Below are 16,784 nucleotides of genomic sequence, written 5' to 3' on the forward strand. Positions count from 1 at the left end.
TCAATTTGTGATGGAGGAGACAGGTATTAGCTTAGGGACCTGAGTGGTCCCTGCTAGCCATTAGTTTCCTCGCAGCTGCACCAAGTTCCGGATTATGAATCTGCCACGGTTGGTCATTCATCAGTTTCACAGTCCACCTCAGCACACATTCCAACAACAACAGAAACAGAACATCTCACCACACTGACTTCAACACCATACAGCTAAAATCCCAGTTATCAGCAGAAATAAATTTCATCATATGTGTATGGGTTAGGCGATGAAACATAATATAAATTATACAAGTTTCAAGCATGCTGATGTTTCATCTTGTTGGACATTTGGCTCCACGGTGATGTGGAACTTCCTTTCTCCCGGCTGTCAAACAGGAAATCTTTAAAAGTTGGCTGGAGAGTTATGGAATTACCTGTGGAAACATATTGCAGAAGGTCAAGCAGCAGGGTCAATTTGTCAGACGGCAGTGTCAGAGTCCTCACATCCACAACTATAATTTGTTTTCTTAACACTTTTTTTCCTCTCTTCCAGGATATGTAGCTGCAGAGGCCTAAACCTATAAATTTCTAACTTTACACATGTTCATTGTTTAGTTTCCTTTTTTCTCCCTTCTTCTTTGAGTGACTGGTTTCATGTATACAGTACTTTTACTAATGTGATAAACGGAGAGAACTCAGATACCATACATCACATGTGGTAGATGTCAATAGATTAACAAAACAGTGGGAGCATGTGCGTGTGTGAGCGTGCACACACACACACACACACAGTAACAAAAGAAGAGAGATCCGTTTATAAATTTTTATTTTATAGGAGTACCCTACATTTACAATGCTGTTTTTTATCAATACCATTAAAGTAGAATTAAATTTGTGTACAACAATTTCAATAGCAAAGTTGTTTTAACCTAGCTATCATTAGGGTATAATTAACCTAGAGCAACAAATAGAGCAAAAAACAGAGCAAAACCAACAGAAATTAAACACACTGTACAGTGCACAGTGGTTATAAAATGGCACATCAGTGTTTTCAGTTTACCTGCTAGATCTCTCAAGAGGATAAAATCCAAGGGTAGAACATGTGACAGAAATATGCAATGTTGTTTTTATGGGACTTTACATGCCATATCATACCTGTGGTTACAAGAAGCTACCTCCTCCAGAATAGAAAATACCAAACATAAAATCTGAAACAAACATTTTATATTCCATAGATGTTAAACTTGTTATTAGAAGACATTATTTTTTTGTTTTCAGATCTGATCTACTTGTTGCAGGAGGCATTCAGACAGCAATAACAGTTACTGCTTAAAATGAGACAAGAGACACTGAAGAATTTAGAATTGTATCTAGTAATGTATTTTATTTACTTACAATTTTCATCCTGCAATGCAAAACTTTTATAAGGAAAAGCTCTTCGTAGTAAGTTCTTCTCCTACTGTCTGTAAGCCCTCATTTTTCAGCTCTCTGCCCCATTGCTCTGCACTAATGCCTATGAATATCCAGAAAGTGTCAGTCATATCTAAAGAGACAGTATATTAAAACTATATTGGATTTAATATGTTTGGTTTGGGAAATTTGTTTTGCCTGCTGTAACCTATTCTAGATTGCTCTGAGCTTACCTCTGTTTGAATTAGAGGGTGCTTGCCTCCTGAGCAGCTCAGACATTGGCCCATAAGACCGTGAAGCATAGCTGATTTTTGGAGTAACTACTAAGTAGTTTCTATAGTGATAATAATGTACTAGGTCCACCTATTGGGAATATATAAAATTAGAAAAAAATTCCGTTTGCTTTGGTTCTCTTTCTAGAATAATTACAGTAACTGACATTCATTCCTAGTCTGTTACCCTGATTATTTTAGAATAACCTGGTTATTAAGGCTTGGTCATGTTTCAAAATATACTGTAAAGTGACAACTTGTCATGTTGCCATCATCAAAACTGTAAAATTTCCACATTAGGGATACAATTTTCTCCAGATTCCTGGGTACTTTCCTTGGTGGGGGTCTGGAGAGAAGTAAGTACATGATGTCTTGTGCCTTTTTCCAGGCCAAGTATGCTTTCTAAAAAATCATTTTACTTTCAAATTCTCACACAACTTTCCCGTAGCAACTAAGTTCAGTAAATCTCAATACCTGAACCACACACCCCTTTTGGAGACCCTTATGCTTCCACCAAACGTGGTAGAGAACGCTAAAGTGGGGAGGGGGGAGTTCTTCCCAGCAATTACAGAAGAGTCATTCTTCAACTAATTGACTCACATCATCAGAAAACGCTGAAGGGCTGATACTAAAACAATACCACCCTGTAAAAATGGCACAGCCTTGCCACCTTAAAAATCCACATGTGTTTAAAGGAACTCCATTATATTAAATGGTATTCCTCCTAAGGGGCAAGAAATCCTTCACAGGGCAAGTGCACATGTATATATTTTATAACCATTCCTTTGCTAACAGGAATTTCTCACCAAAGAATTGGTATAATAAAGGATGGGGTCTACAAAAGTCAAATGTGTAAAAGCCTCAGAACATGAGAAGGTGTATACAGGCTGTCCAAAAGCACACTTGGCTGACGAACTGACAGATTGTGCAATTTTGCTGTGGTAATTACTCAATGGTTCAGCAAATGGTAAGTAAATACTTTGGAAATAATAATGTCTAATTGCAGATGCACATATGGCATATCCCTATCCATTCCACAGCAGGTAAAGTAACAGCACACCCAAACCTTCTTTATATTCCCTGAGGTCAGACACCACCACAGCTCTAAACAGCTGTGATTAGGAAGGGTACTTTGGGTACTGACATGCGAATGAGAGCACCTTTAGAAAAGCTAGTAAGCGAAGGGAGGAGCAGGACCACAAGGCATTGCATTGAACCAGTCCTAGGAGAAAAAGTAATAACGTTAACAAATATGAATTCACTGTGTTCTGTCTCATACTAAACTCAGCATCTTTGCTACAATAGGCCAGATTTGTAAAAGGCCTGAATTTTGAGTGTTCACAGAGTTTCCATCAATGTTGTCTCAATAACAAGACACAGACGCTATAATATGGTTAAATGTGGAGGCAGCAACTTTAACTACTATTATTTAACTGAGGTAACCACTCCAGACTCCCTGGCAGAATTGTTCCAGTTGCAGATCTCAACATGCAACAATGCCTCCCTGACATACTGTAAACCTGAAGGCCAAGCCCCCTCTACACTCCTAGGCCTGCCGAGGGACCCTGACTACATGCCTCCAATCCTCCACATCAGAGATAGAAGAGATGAGATGTAGGGAGCCACAAGCTGCATCAGACAGAGGCATACCTCACGACACCATATGAGTGCACAGGACCAGTGGCCAAGCAACCCATGGGATGTAGGGCCCTCAGCTGGACCCTTCCTAACCCAGCTACCACACTAGAACCTCTTACAGGTGATGACAGCACTCAGCTTGATGTCAGCCCTTCACATCCTGCCAGGCAACTACAAACAAACTCATTCATGGTTTGGGGGGCTCCAACAGACGCCCACATCAGATAGATGCACTCCAGCCATCCTCCTGAAACAGCTCAGGGGAGGCATACAATTTAAACTAACTCCTTTTGCTATGCCTAAATCAATCTCTCCCAGGTGAAAAATGATTGCCTGTGGGAATGAAAACAGCCTACCAGAGGGTGGTGAAAGGGCATAGCTGGTTCTACAATATGCCCCTCCTTTCTTGCTATGTTAAGTAATTAGCAAAATGGAGTAATCTACCTGGGAGCCTCCACATTTGGCAGAGGCTCTTCTCCGGGCATAACTAGACATGTAATGGTGGGTCCTATCTACTGAATCCCAAAACAGATTAAAACAGCAGTATATTTAACTGCTTATTACCAGCCCCTGCAGAACCCCCACCCCCCACCCCCAAAAAACCTCAATTCAAATCTTAGGGCATACACAGACTAAATCCTGTTAAGATCTGAATAGTGGCCTGATTTCTGGAACACTAGAACATAACCAACCGTCTGGTAACCTGTGAACTAAAAACCCCGGGAAGGAAAGGTGAAGCACTCCACTTTCATACAAAAAGAAATGCCTGCTATTCAATCCACAATGTTAGATAATGCCAAGCCTTGATGAAATAACTATCACATACTGAATCACGGTCATAGCTTCAGAGAAAAGCTAGAAAACATCAACCCTAAAGGGTCAAAAACCAGAAGGTAGATAAAAAGATCCCCAGTGGATTTATTTTTTTAAAAAATCTCATTAATTTTAAGCCAATATCATGATGAGGGGAGGGGACTGCCTCATCATTTTTGAACACTTAGGGCTGGCAATACTGAATCTGGCACGAATACAGCAGGAAGAGGTTATGAAAATCTGGGTCTGCACATACCAACCAGTTCATTCTACCTTATTGCTCCCATGCTAATCTTTCCTAGGACAGGTTTTGGTGGACTCTATCTCACTCCAAACCTACTATTGTGTTATTTTTACATCACACAATTTCCACATTTCTTCTAACTTTAAAATAGAGACACAATAGTTTGAATATGCTAAATTCAGATCCAGTTTTTGATTTCAACGCCCACCATTCACAAATGTTCAGGTTTAGCACTTTCTAAAGTTAGAGGCAGTTTCAGGACTAGTTCTTACTTTGAGCATACAAGTGTTTGTATGGCTTTGACATAGGACTAAGTGGCATTCATCAAGGCTCTGCTTCAAGCCTTGTTCCCTTTCAAAAATAAATCATAATACACTGAAAGCTTCCATTATTTCCCTGTTTCTTGTTCTTAGAAGAAATCAAACCCCAGTTAGCTTGATTCTCCTTGGAACTAACATTTCCAAATAACTCCCAGATATGTTTCTCTTTGGAATTAGGATTTCTTATTTTTCTTTCTTGTCATTAATGTTTAGAAACTATGCAGATGTATGATTAATGCCTGTATATGACTTTAATATATGACAAAGTAGAACTAATCATACAATATGCATTATTTTTAAAACTACATTGTTTTCATCTTGCATAATTATCTCTTTATTGCTGTTAATCAGGATTCCTACAGTGATCCACAATAAAAGGCACTAAGGTTTATGTCAGCAGATCCAAACCTGAAATCAGATCCATCTGTACCATCAGGTGCTCATTAGGCCAATGGAAGAGAGCATTAGAGACACATACAAAATATTTTCCTTATTATTATTTGTATTACAGTAGCACCAAGAGGCCTCAATCAAAATCCAAGCCCCATTGTAATAGGAACTGAATACTTCATAGAAAGAGACACCCTCTACCCCCAGAGAACTTACAGTGTAAATAGGCAAGACAGACAAATTGTTGGGACAGGAAAGAGAGGTTAAGTTACTTGCTGAGGTCACACAGCAGGTCAGTGGTCATGGAAGCTAGGAACAGAAACGAGGTCTCCCAAGTTCTAGCCCAGTGCCCCAGAGACTGGACCACACTACCTCTCAAGAGGCACCAAAATGGATAACCCCAAGAAGTTGCTGAATTTCTCAAGTTTTTATTCACAATGTTTAGTCAACAAAATTTGTCATGATTTTTTCTAAGACTGGGTATTTAAAAATAAAGAATTCAAGCGGTGTTGTCTATGAGGGACATTCCACATATGGCTCTCCCACGGCCTGTGAGCTAGAACAGGTGGGTTAGAGGTCTTTGTGACACCATGTCCCCCACAGCCCAGGGCACTGTAAAGGAAGCCCCACTACTCCAAGGATTTCCATGTGGGCAGGGAATGGGAGGAATATCGAGAGAGAGCAGGGCCGGGGATCCAGATAGACTCTCTGTAGGGCTCAACCAGGAGACTACCAAAGAATGAGTGCAACCTAAGGCAGCATTAATTGTTTTTGTCTTGGCCAAGACCTGCCCCGTCCCCCCAACCAACTCAGAACTGTGGCTCAAAGGGCAGCAACTTCTACTAAGTGGGAGAGGGACCCAGAAGAGCAGCACCCTGACCATTCTGTGGTGGATGTGAGGGCATGAATATGACCAAAGCAAGTTAGTTTTAAAACTTGAATGTCTATACAGCAAAACAGTTTCTGTTTATTTCCCCAGATCCAATCCATATGCAGGAGAGGGCGCTGGTTGAGGTTTTCTGCAAGGGCTATTTTCATAAAGACCAAAAAAAAACCAACAAGAAAAAGAAATAGAAGGGCAAAACTTGACCCGTGTTCCATGACAGCCCTCCTGTCAGTGGCACCAACTGGCATGCCCATTGCCTCCATGACAAATGTCCACTGAAGGGGATAGAAGAGAACCTGAATAACAATTTTCATCACCTCAGAAAATCAATACTAGGGATGGGATGATAAGTAAGCAAGTGTTGATGGCAACAGAAAGCAGCATGGATGAATAACAGTAAATTTGGTAGATGCCCCTCCCTACTTTAGTGTTTTTGTAGCAGATATTGCTGTTTTTATGCATCATCCACATACCCGCAGGAGCAGGGGAAATAATAGGGCTTGAATGAGACAGCAGGGCTCAGAGAGGAGTAAAAGGCTTTCCGACAGCTAGAAGGGGGCTTTAGGCTAGAGGAGCAGATAAGTAAAAATGATAATACCAAGCACTTACGTTCAGAACAGTCTACAGATATTAACTTATTAATCCTCAAAGCCCACTCTGAGTTAGATAAGCAAGTATTATTATCCTTTTGTTTACAGAGATTCTGAGGCAGCAAGGTTAAGTGACAAGTCCAAGGCTTCAGAGGCAGGTTTAGAGCTCAGGTATTCAAGAAGCCCAGTGCTGTGATCATTTCTTCAGGCCATGCTGCTATTCAGTGACCAGCAGGAAACAAGATGTGTCTTAGAAGAAACCACTGACTAGCCTATAAGCTGAGTACATCTCTGCAGTGCTCTTGTTTCCAGATTTCACCAGCAGTGTTTGCCATCTGAAACTATTCTCCAGTTTGGCCAAAGAGAATTTGGAGACACGGAAGCAAAGAAGACTTTACTACTCCTTTGTGCACCACACTCTTCCCCTTCCCTTGGATCCTGCAGCCATCCAGCACCAGCCTGCTCACAGGTGTACATTAGAGCAACTTGATGGCCACATACCAGTGGTCCCAAGTGGTTTAAATTGCAACCAGAGATCAGCAAGGCACAGGAATGCTCCAGCCATGACCCTTGTGTTGGCTGCAGGAAGGGAGTAGTTTAGGAGACACTATAACAGCAATACACCATCCAAGGATTCCACTACAACAGGGAAATCCTTAAGAAACCAAGCAAAACAGGTTTAGGGAAGCTTTGTGCTGCTGGAATGGCTCATAACAGTCCTGACATACCAGTGAATCACAGCCTGAGTTAGTAATTATAATATAATACTAATAACTAATAACATGTATTGTGAAGCCCAGACCTATTGGTAAACAACTAATACATATCTTGAGTGTGTTTAGTTCCCACCCTGTTACTGTGCAGATAATGACTGGCTGTTTGCTAATATAGCTTAAAGGTGAACTGCAAAGAAGAAATAAAATTTGAGTTAATTATTGGTCAGGATTGCTGCCAAATTTGACTAGGGTTTGGATTATAATTCAAATGGCACCAAAATCTCACACAAGTTGTTCTTTGAGATATTAGCCCAAAATGTTGGCTCCACCATATTGAAAAGTATGAGATTGGGGATTCTCATGAAATTCCCATCATCTTGTGTGGATCTCTCATTAGAATGGCTGTCCTTGAAGGTTTTGTATGCAAAGGAAACGGACCGTTCTGGGATCTGACCCACTTTCTCCTCACTCCCCTGCTCCCTCTCCCTGCAAAAAAAAAAAAAAAAAAGGTTTGAATCTCAAATGGTTAAGCTTCAATCTATAGTTAAAAGAGGCCCAGATGACATTCTGGGATGAAGAACCCAAAGAAGTAAGAGAGTTTTCACAGGTGTATTTGAGTGGATCTGATATGAATCTGCAGCTGGGAAAGCAACATATTGTAAATATGAGTTTACATGGGGAGAGGGGTTATCATGGCTCAGAATAGGCATTGGAGTGAGATTTTAGCTACAGCTTGAGCAGGGCAGGAAGAGAAGGATTGTCTACATTGAGCCTTTTGCTTTACAGTGTGCCAGTTCCTATACTGACAGCAAAAGACCTTTGATTATAAGAATATTTGCAGGAGGAGGAGCAGCAGCTCTTTTCGTATATTGGGATTTTCAGCAGTACTTTAGACTTTAAAGGAAATATTTTCAGAGCAGTGAATAGGGAGCTAGATTTGCAACTCCCATGAACGGTAACATTTGTCAGTTAATCTACTGTACTCTGTGGCAGAATTTACCTTTTACCCTTTCAGTTTTACAGGGTTTCTAAACAATTCAAATGTCAAATTATTATATTGTTACTGAGATACAATGAAAATGAAAGGATGTTTAACAAACCCATCAGTAACAGGAACTGTGATTCTAATTTCCTGAACGCTTTGTTATCTGCACCCTCTTAGGTAATGTAGTCCATTCTTCTGCAGACACAGGTTCACTCCCTGCAGTATATTCTCCAGTGTTTTGTCCGGTTTGGTTTTAAATGACTCAAGCTTCCATCATTTCCCTTCAGAGATAGTACCACTGTCTTAGGTCAGTATTAGGATATTTTCCTGATATTCAGAATATCTTAAACATCTATTTGCTTAAGTTCCTCCTATATAGTTAGTTAGACCTTCCTTAAAAAAAAAAAATCTCCCTCTTTGGTGTTTACCCTTATCAAATACTTACAGCTAGTTATAATTTGCAGGGCCGGCTCCAGGCACCAGCCGAGCAAGCTGGTGCTTGGGGCGGCAGCTTGTAGGAGACAGCATTCCGCCCAATCCTAGGGCGGCACAGCCACTGCTTTTTTTTTGTTGTTGTTCCGCTCCAGCCGCCCTGTAGGGGGCAGCGGTGTGGAGGATGGGAGCGCCCTGCAGCAAGCCCGGCAGGGCAGCCCGCGTCCTTCCCTCCCAGCCAACCGGAGCGGTGCGGAGCCCTCCTGGCAGGGGGGTGCGTGGCAGCGCCCTGCTGAAGCCCTGGCCGCCCCCCTTCTCTCTCTCCCCCCACTCCCTCCCCCTTCCCCCGCTAGCCGGGGCACATCTGCAGGGCAGGGAGTCCCCCTCCACCTTGGCTCCGGCCGCGCCGCGGGGTTTTTTTTTTTTTTTTTGCTTTGCTGTTCTGGCCGCCGCGTTTTTTTTTTTTTTTTTGCTTGGGGTGGCCAGAAAGCCAGAGCCGGCCCTGATAATTTGGGTGCCCTTTGCATAGTAAAGGTCTCCTGTGAGCACTTGCTCTTCCCACACTGTGCTTCATGTTGTGCTACCCTAGGTAATGGGACTGCTAATTTGGGGCCATACTGTGTGATTTGCACATAGACCTCTGTAGGTGGTGGCATTGCTCCTACAGAAGCATGAGGAGGATGGGCAAGGGATTAGCCCTCAGGAGCAGAGCTGGTCAAAACTCTTTACTTTCCATGTCATTTTGACATTTAGAAACCTGGTTTTCTTTCTGAATGGGAACAAAATCAAAATTATTTTTGAAGATTTCACACAAAAATGGAAATTCTATAAAGTTTTTCTTCAAGAAACACCAAAACGTGGTGTTTCCAAAACAAAATATGCTCCCTGGCAAGCTCTGGCAGCTGCTGCCTGAAGTTGATATGAATCCAGACTGGTCTGTTTCCCCACTGCTGTTCAGAAGCCAGGGCTTCTAGTGGCCACTATTCCAAGGCTGCTCAGATACATGGATTGCCCTTGGTCCCTGAGGGGCACCCTGAGGAGCCCACTGGCCTAGGAATCGGACAACATTAGGGATCCCCAGCCCTGAGGCCATCCACAAGATGCAAGTTTCAAAATCTACCTAGTAGTTTTGAAACCCTGCCTGTGTTCTATCAGAAGACGCGTCAAACACATCATATTTCCACAAATCGTTTTGCCTTTGACAGACTGGCATTTTCCAATCGGAAACGATTCCACTGGAAAATTTCTAATAAGCTCTACTGAGTAGGAGTGTCTACTGAGGTTGCCTAATGTGCACAGTCTACACCATCCATTAAGTGACACAGATCACACCACTCCCCACGTCCAGTTATCCATCCCAATGTGGGCCAATGTGGAAAGGGCCTGGCCATGTCTCCCTACTCCCCTTTGCCCATTTCCAAGTGATTTGTTTCCCCAAGCAGACACTGCTCACAGGGGCCGCTATTGTGCTCTGCTCTCACATAAGATGTACAAGGGATGGGAGGTGAAGGACAGCCCTCCTTTTCATGCTGCCACAGAAAGTCCAATGACAATCACCTCCTTGGGTATTTTGCTGCTATGTATCATGCATTATATAGCCACAAAATACAATGGATTTTTTATTAAACTCAAGGATGAGAAATCTTATAAATTATTAATTAACCTGTCATTCTTTCTATTCCGCACCCATAAAAGTATGCAAAAAATGGTGCATTTCCAGGTTTAACAAGCAATTTACAATTAATTATTGAAGCTTATTAAGCATAGCTTTGACGTAAGTATTTTCTGCCTACCTTTCCTCTACAGCATTCACCAAAATTTTACTTTCTAGGAGGAACTAATTGAATTTCATGGTTTACACATTACTTGCTCACTTTTTAATCCCTAGCTCTACTTTTCCCTTTATGGATCATCCCGGAAGAAAGCCACAACATCAGCTTTGTATTTGCATTATAAATAAGAGTTCTCTTTTTAGTTCTGTCCACAGGAGCACACACTGGGTCTGATTCTCTCATTCTTCATTATACTGGTTCAACTCCATTGAAAGCTATAAAGATGCAAGAGTCTGAAAACTGATTCAAAAGATATTACAAGTGTTTGCAGGTGCTCAGATACTATAGTGATGACAGGGAGACTGAGCACTAGATACATAGACACTTGCAAGTTCCCAGGCAAATTGAAATTCCTTTTGAAAATTTGGCTCATTCTAGTTTATAGCAATGTTGTCACTTAACTTTTCATTTTAATGTTTGCATAATTGTTCCTTTTCTATTATCCTTCTTTATGCTTTTTTCTAGAACAGGAAACAAATGACCAATGAGGGAACAGTCTCTTACTACAGACAGGACCTCTTCTGAACTGCTTCCATGTAAAAAAACAATAGGTGAAATCTTGGCCCCAGTGAAGTCAATGGGAGTACTATCACTGACTTCAATGGAGCTTAGATTTCACTCCAGATTTTTCCACACATAATACAAATGTTCATAATCACTCTAGTGCCTGAAGTGTCCATAGCAAACAAAACCTAAACTAGATGAGAATGAGGACAGATGGCATAGTACGGTACATCTAAACAAACACTTGTATAACCTGAAGTATTTGAAACTTGTGTATGCACATTTGTTGTCAAAACAGCGAGGGAAAGCACAGTAATTGCTTTCCTAGTATTTTAACTAGAAATAATGCAAGAAGGAATGCCCTGGTCATATTTCTGGTTAACATATGTAGCATGAGGCTGTTTTTTCTCAAAGCATTTTATAGAAAGTCACACCAGAAGGCTGTTTAATCTTTACCACATTGTGTCCTACCAAAAAAACCAAACCAATTTGCAAAATAATTGGATACTTCCAGTGGCTTTCTCCTCCTCTGTCAACCACATCCAAAGGAGAGAATATCTACAAAGGGGCATCCAAATATTATGAAATAACTAAAAAGCCAGGTAGTGGTGTTATAACTGTTTTGGTCCCAGGATATTAGAGCAACAAGGTGAGTTAGGTAATACTTTTTTTGGACCGTCTGTTGGTGAAAGAGACAAGCTTTAGAGCTTACACAGAGTTCTTCCCACCTTGTCAATCTAGAGTTCATGTCATTAGAAATCCTGGAGAACAAAATCTAAAGAGAAAAGACTCTCTTTAATTGTATGAACTTTCAAGGGATAGCTCAGTGATTTGAGCATTAGCCTGCTAAACCCAGGGTTGTGAGCTCAATCCTTGAGGGAGCCGCTTAGGGATCTGGGGCAAAATCAGTACTTGGTCCTGCCTAGTGAAGGCAGGGGGCTAGACTCAATGACCTTTCAAGGTCCCTTCCAGTTCTAGGAGATAAAATAAATAAATTAATGGAGATATTCTATTTAACTTGCCTCAGCTTTTCTGTAACTGCATCAGATAATTGTCCCATGACAAAACAAAGGCTATCCAGTAAATAAAGTGACCCCATAACATAGTAGTCTGTAACAACAGCAGCAGTAACACAGTTCACTTGAACATGAATTATAAAGTACATAAATTTTAGGAGGTAAACTATCGGTACTAGCCAAACATATACTTTTTTACAGGGGCAGATTATAGCTACTCCTTACCCAGGTGACCTTTCCCTATTGGAATAGAGACCAGCCTCAACTGCAGTTATTGAGCTTTGGGGAGCACAGGGACCATTCCCTCCATTCTTTTTACTTAGTCTCATCCTTGGAAACAGCTGAACTAATTTGGTTAATGTTTCCTGCCCCCTTCCACCTCTCCCCCCAAAATAAAGCACGCACCCACCACACACTGAACAGAAAATTTTCAGCTCAAATGGTTACATTTTGACAAAGTTATAAGCACCTGAAAACTGTATCTTACCATGGGAAGTATCTGGCAACCTTAATAATGGGTGGCACTACCAGCCCCACCTATAATAAGACTGACTTAAATGCTGAACAGGCCTAGTATTGGCTCTTGTTCAGAATGGACTTCACCTAAAAGTGCTATCGAAATAAACATATGGGGAAAAATAGAGGGGGGGAATGTTTTTTTCCACCAACTCTTTTCAGCTCCATTAATCTTATGAGTTACTTGTAACTACAGTAGGCACAGCATTTTCAGACAGAAATGTGATTTTCAAGTTGACAGTGTCCTTTCAAAGCAGCAGAACTGGTTATCTTTGATAAGGACCCTATTCCCTTACTGATGTAGTTTTAATGTAACAGCCAATTTCCAACCTACTGGGCCATGGAAGAGAAAAAAGATTGATCAACTTTAAGTTTGGTTTCTCTGCCGTGTATTATAATAAACAATAACGTATGCAGGAAAAGAGCTGCTAAAATTGGGTCCTGTGTTACAAATTTGATTCTACAAGAATTGTTCTAAGGTTAATTTAAATACTGTGCTTGAAAAAGCCACATAATCCAATATATTTTATTTTTAATACTACGTTATAAATATATTCTGATACATTATGAAAGCTACAAATAAAATATGCTTCAGTTTGCAGTTATAGTCGCAAACTAAATTAAAGCATCAAATTTAATTAATTAAAATCCAACTTATTGTTCTCACTGTCTGATCTGCTTTGGGCAGACAACAATGATTTTGCCTAATCTTGTGACTCAATATCAATTCCATTGCTGGAGAAAACCAAAGTATATGCACTAAAAAGTGCTTGAGAACAGCAGAAATAAATGTCCCTTGAAATACCATAAGAGCTCTCTAGAGCTAAGAAAATTTGAGACACAGCACAGGAAGTATTTTGGCCCAAGCTACCTTTCATTTAGAGGAGTCATTCCTGAAAGTTCATAGCAAGAACAGAGAGTTACAATTAATGGGGTTTGTGGATGGATCTAGAGGTGGGGGGGGAGAAGAAAATGTGAGAGATTTTGGACTTTGCATTTTTAGATGCTCTACAGATTTCCCTGTTTCCTAGTGTGAAAAGTATATAATGAGAGCATAAAACTTTATCAAATATGGCCTTAGGCACTAGTGTAAGGTTCCCTGTCTGGCTTAATCATGTTTATTACAAAGGAAGGCTGAGGTAGGAAAGGAGAGGTGTCATACCAATTGTGAAAGTCTGATAGTCCAAAAAATATGTCACTGGTAGTCCTTTCTTACAGACGTTTGTGATAAATTTTCATTTGACTTTACTTTGTTTTGCCTTCAAAATGGGATAAATAAAAACATAATATTACAATAATATTTAGTATCCTGAATATATAGCACTGTTATTATCCAGGTTCAAAAATAAATGTAGAGATATGTAAACTTAAAGAGATGGTTCCTGGTTGCTTCACTCTCTATTTCCCATATTCTCCCCAGAGTTCCCCACCCCCATTTCTTTCCCCTCAGCTTCCAGTTTCCCTCCTCACTGTCCCATACAGCATCCAATTGCTGAAGCAGCTCTCCTGTACTACCTTCTGACATCAAAGACACTAGGCCTCACTGTAGATGCCTCTTTCCAGCCCACTACTTCCTCTTGATCAACTCCCACTGCATTCACATAACAAGAATTTGAGAGCATTGCATGGAAACTGAGCCACCTTCCGGGACTGATGCATGCCCTCTTCGGATACTGAGAGCACCTGGGACATCTTCCATCTGAGGTAGTCAGCACCATCTGCCCTGAATCACTCCATCATCCAAAGAGTACTTCAGAATCTAACATTCATTGCAACCAACCTGTCCAACTCCTGACCAGTATCCAACCTCCTATTACTGAGCAAGGTAATTGGGAAGCTCGCCAAGGTTACCTCCAGCTCCACTTGGATGCTGCCAGTATCCTGGACCTCTCTGAATAAGGCTTCAGGCTAGGACATGGAGCAGAGAAGATAGTGGAGGATCTTCTCTTTACTATGAACAGGAGCCATACAACAACACCCATATTTGCTGTACCTTTCCACAGCCTGTTCATGGACAGCCATGGAATCCTGCTGTCCCATCTCAGATGGGATCACACGGAGATGGCTTTATTTTTTCCTCCTCAGATGGCAGGTGATCGGCTCCTAAAACCCTATCCCCTGTACAGTCCCTCAGTGATAATTCTCTCACCTATTCTGTTCAGTATCTGATATAAAGCCACTGGGGACGATGTAGAACAGCATGGACTAAAATTCCAATAATATATCTAGATCAGACACAATTAAGAAGCCATCTCCTTGCCATCCACAGGCCTAGCTGAGATCTGCAACAGGATGCACAGCAGCTTACTGAAACTAAATCCTAAGAAGACAGTGGTGATGATAGCAAGACAAAAGTTACCATGGGTATCTGCGCTAAGTTATTTAAGGCACTGCTCTGCACATACTGAATGTTTGCTTCGACTCTTCACTGCTTCTCAATAACCAGATAGCTAAAACTATGAAAAAAGCCCTTTTCTAAAACACATCTGGTAAGAAAGCTGTTGTTTCTTAGTATCATAAGGTTACAAAGGACCACAAAGGTCATCTAGTCCAGTGGCTGTTAACCAGGGAGTACGCATAGATCTTCCAAGGAGGTACATCGCCTCATCAAGATATTTGCCTAGTTTTACAACAGGCCACATAAAAAGCACTAGCGAAGTCAGTAGAAACTACAATTTCATACAGACAATGACTTGTTTATACCACTCTGAAATGTAAGTACTATATTTATATTTCAATGTATTTATTTTATAATTAGAAAGTAAATATGAAAAAGTAAGCAATATTTCAATAATAATGTGCTGTGACGCTTTTGTATTTTTGAGTCTGATTTTGTAAGCAAGTAGTTTTAAAGTGAGGTGAAACTTGGGGTATGCAAGACAAATCAGACTTCTGAAAGGGGTACAGTAGTCTAGATCAGTGGCTCTCAACCTTTCCAATCTAACCCATTAGCCAAGATGCACAATTTGTTGTGTCTAAACCACCCAAGACAGATGGTTATCCAGCCTCTTTTTGAATGCCTATAGTCAAGGAGATTCCACAACCACCCTAGACAGTCTGTTCTATTGTCCTTACAGTTAGGAAGTTTTTCCTGAGATTTAATCTAAATCTTCTATGCTATAATTTGAAATCATTGCCTCGTGTCCTGCCCTTTGTGGAAACAGAAAACAACTTTACTCTATCTTTTTTATGGCAGCCATTCAAGTATTTGAAGATCACTATCATGTCCCCCCCTTGATCTCTTCCAAACTAAACATACCCAGTTCCTTCAGCCTTTGCTCATATGGCTGCATTCCATCCCTTTGGTAATCTTCATCGCTCGCCTCTGGATCCTTTCCAGTTTCTTTACTTCCTTTCTCTACATTGGTGACCAAAATTGGACACAGTTCTCCAGCTGAGGCCTAACCAGCACCAAGTAGAGTGGTACTATCACCTCCTGTGACTTGCATGCTATGCCTCTGTAATGCAACCTAAAATTGCATTTGCTTTTTTTGCAGCAGCATCACATTGCTGACTTATGTTGAGGTTGTGATCTACCACAACTCCCAGATCCTATTCAGCAGTGCTGCTGCCAAGCCAGTTCCCCCATTCTGTATTTGTCCATTTGGTTTCTCTTCCTTAAGTGTAGCACCTTACATTTGTCTTTGCTGAATTTCATTTTGTTGTCTATAGCCCAGTTATCCAATTTATCAAAATTCTTCTGAATTTTAGCTCTATCCTCCCAAGTGTTGGCAACCCTACTTCCAGTCATCTGGAAATTTGATCAGTATGCTCTCTATTCCTACATCCAGGTCATTAATAAAGATCTTAAAACACTTCCACATATTCATGACTTCTAGACTTCATTACTGTAACTCTGTTCCTAGATATGAAACCATCGAACTTATAAATGGGTGGTTAGCACAGCAGCCCATCTACTCAGCAATAAAAGCCACAGAGAAACCATCAACACACTGCTGCACTCTTCACAGTCTCCCCATTAAATACTAGGTCAAATTTAAAGTTTCAGTCCTCATCTTCAAAGCCTACCATGGGACTGATCCCAGGGGAGCCAGGTTGGTCTACCAGATAGGGCACTGGACTGCTAGCTACAATACCAGTTCTCTGCTCTGTCACTGACATACTGTGTAACCTACATAAGCTACTTAACCTTCCCGTGCCTCCATTTCCCCTCCCACCCTCTATCTGTCTTGCCTATTTAGATTGTAAAGCTTTCAGGTCAAGGACTCTCTCTTTTACTATGGGTTT

The sequence above is a fragment of the Emys orbicularis genome, chromosome 7 (genome assembly GCF_028017835.1).
Source record: "Emys orbicularis isolate rEmyOrb1 chromosome 7, rEmyOrb1.hap1, whole genome shotgun sequence".
Taxonomy (NCBI): Eukaryota; Metazoa; Chordata; order Testudines; family Emydidae; genus Emys; species Emys orbicularis.